This window comes from Panicum virgatum, chromosome 1K, assembly GCF_016808335.1.
Source record: "Panicum virgatum strain AP13 chromosome 1K, P.virgatum_v5, whole genome shotgun sequence".
NCBI classification, from domain to species: Eukaryota; Viridiplantae; Streptophyta; class Magnoliopsida; order Poales; family Poaceae; genus Panicum; species Panicum virgatum.
In genome coordinates, this window is record NC_053136.1 from 19,286,764 (window position 1) to 19,289,393 (window position 2,630).

Sequence of the window (2,630 nt, forward strand, 5' to 3'; positions counted from 1 at the left end):
GTTGTCATCCTTATCAATGCTCCACCATGTGTGCCACAATTGTATAGTGCTACCAAGCCTCCCAGATAAGTAAGCTTACTGCTCCATCTTCGAGTAGTGTTGTCGTGTACTGTATTGGTGGTAAGCACTAAATTGCTTTTTTTATGCTCATAGGATGATCTGAACCTGTATAGAAGACATCCTCCTCGTCCAGACATGCGTCGTGCGTACCATTTGAAACCTCCAGCACATCAGCGCAAGCATGTTGTGCCGATTGTAGAGGAGGTGGTCGAGGAAGATGTTGATAATGATTCTTAGGGACCTCTCGCAGATTCTGGGAAGAGGAAGGAAACTGAAGCCTCCCAAGGGGATAACAACCCTCCTGGTGACGTCTCCCTACCGACCCTCCTAAGAAGAAGAGGACCACCAGTTCGCAACCAAGGCGCAGGGCTGTTATTAGCAGCAATGACAAATGATTCGCCACAGCGGTATGAATATTTTCCATTTTTGCATTTAGGGTGTTTCTTTGCTTCTTGCATCTTCGATTCTTAGTTATTTTTTATGCTAAAAGATCTTGTGCTGAGCCCCCACATAGGGGAGTAGTTTTGCCGGCAGATGTGGATGATGCTGGATCAAGGCAAAATATGCCTGATGAACCAGCAGACTCGTCTGTCGCGTCTGGGCATACTTTGCCCGTGACTCCCGGTAAAAGCGCCTCGAGTTCCCCAGATGTCCCATTCATGCCGAGGATTTTCAAAATGAAGTCCCCTTTAGCCATGAAGAAAGCCTCAACTTTTTTATTTTCTCTGGTGAACAGCCTTGTATGCCAGTGCCACTTTTTGTTCATGAAGGACTGAAGGACCCACAGGTTACTGTGAGTGCTCAAGCCCTCTAGTTGACTGGAGGGGGAACCCACGGTAGTCACCTCCTCCTCTTCCTCATGCTTCCCTGCCCGAAGCTCTTCTAATTGAGGAATCGGATGCCGGCCAGCAGCAAGGGGATATGAGGGCTGTTGGCGAGGCCCCAAATCTTGATCTTCTTGAAGATCCCCTATTATCTGCTGCTGAGCTGAAGAAGATGAAGGACTAATTCATCGACATGTATAAGTACACGAATGCGAGTTGTTTTTTCTTTGTCGATCCTCCTTGGTTTTCTCGGTTGGAAAATTTATTGTTTCTTGATATTATTTGAATGGGATCTTGCTATGCGTTCCAAGGAGAAATCTGAGGGCCTGAAAGTTGCGCCCAGGCTCAGTGCTCCAAACAACTTCAGGAACTCAAGGACCAGCATACCCACGAGCTCTAGGATGTGCAGGCAAGGCATTCGCATGAGCTCCAGGCTCTGTGGGCTGCCAAGAATGAGCTTCTGAAGAAACAGAAAGGTGATCCTTTTTCTTCTCAAAGTACTTGATGCAGTTGATGAGAACTTTTCTGATTAGAACGAGTACTTTTCTGCATGTCTTGCTGCAGAACTCAAAGCTTTGATGAAGTCTAAGGAGAATTTCCTTACTGACTTTAAGCTTGATGGGTATCGTTTTACAGAGGCCAATAATACCTTGGAGAAGAAGCGGAAGGATGTCGATAAACAGCTAGTCGACTCCATGAAGCAGATCCAAAAACCGCGCTGCGGAAAGGGGCCAATGTAACCAGGAGCTTAAGGAGATGAAGAAAGCAGCGTGAGTGATTGTCGATATGATGGGTCTTCCGGAGGACGAGTATGGTAAGTTCCGAGTCGAGTTACGTAGATAGACTCAAGGTTGTCGGCGTATCGCTTGCTCAAGTAATCGAATTTCTTAGATCTTAGGTTTGCAGCGCATCACTTTTACCTAGATTTTATTTGTTCACAAGTTATTGATATTAGCTATCTCTTGTTAGATTATTCTATTTAGTCTAGCTTGTCTTTAACTTTTATCATAGTTATCAAACGTAGATCTATCATCTCTATCGGCACACTAGATTATTGATTGCTCGGAAGACATAAGGCTATCCGTACTCTCTATTGATATAGGTGGGTTCTGCTATCATCTCCTCGCATAGGAGTAACTTACAACATTGTGTCACCTCTTCGCTCTGGAAATGCGATACCTCGACCTTCCTCCACAAAACATTATATCTCAACCCATATATAGGAGCATGGTTCCCTCGTAAAGTACAAAGGTGGCATGGAATGCGTGGATCCAACCTTCAGTGTCATGTAAAAAAAAACAGTCACAATGTGAGTCTTCAACCGGTATACTTTTACCAAAAGTGCTCTTGACCTCCATGTCCCTAAAAATTTTATTCGCACCTGTATGCCCTACTGCTAACTTTTCTTTTACCTCTGTGCCCTTTTGGACGAAATGGACCATAACGGTGGCTAACGGAGTTGGGAAAAGACATTCCTACCCTTGAGATCTTAAGTCTCTCTTTCCATTACCTGTCCACCTCACCGGCTTTGCGCGCCGCCGCTAGCGCGGACTCTGCGTGCGCGGCCTCGCTCATGCGCCGCTCGTTCTAGACGACCCAAGTCGACTGGACGACCCAAGTCCAGGTCTACGATGTGATCAAGTCCCTCCTCGAGCTCCTGTCCGACGAGGTCTCCAGGAAGCTTAGCTCCTGCGCACTCGACGTGCTGCTGGACGTCGTGAAGTGCTCCCGGAGCGGGCCCACCAA

General features: G+C 46.7%; 1 long non-coding RNA gene across 1 annotated transcript; it reads left to right on the forward strand.

Moving 5' to 3' along the window:
* The first annotated feature begins 608 nt into the window (after positions 1-608).
* Positions 609-2,364, forward strand: LOC120698558. Its single transcript, XR_005684902.1, has 3 exons — positions 609-1,360; positions 1,521-1,698; positions 1,987-2,364. It is a non-coding gene; the product is annotated as an uncharacterized LOC120698558 (long non-coding RNA).
* The last annotated feature ends 266 nt before the right edge of the window (positions 2,365-2,630 follow it).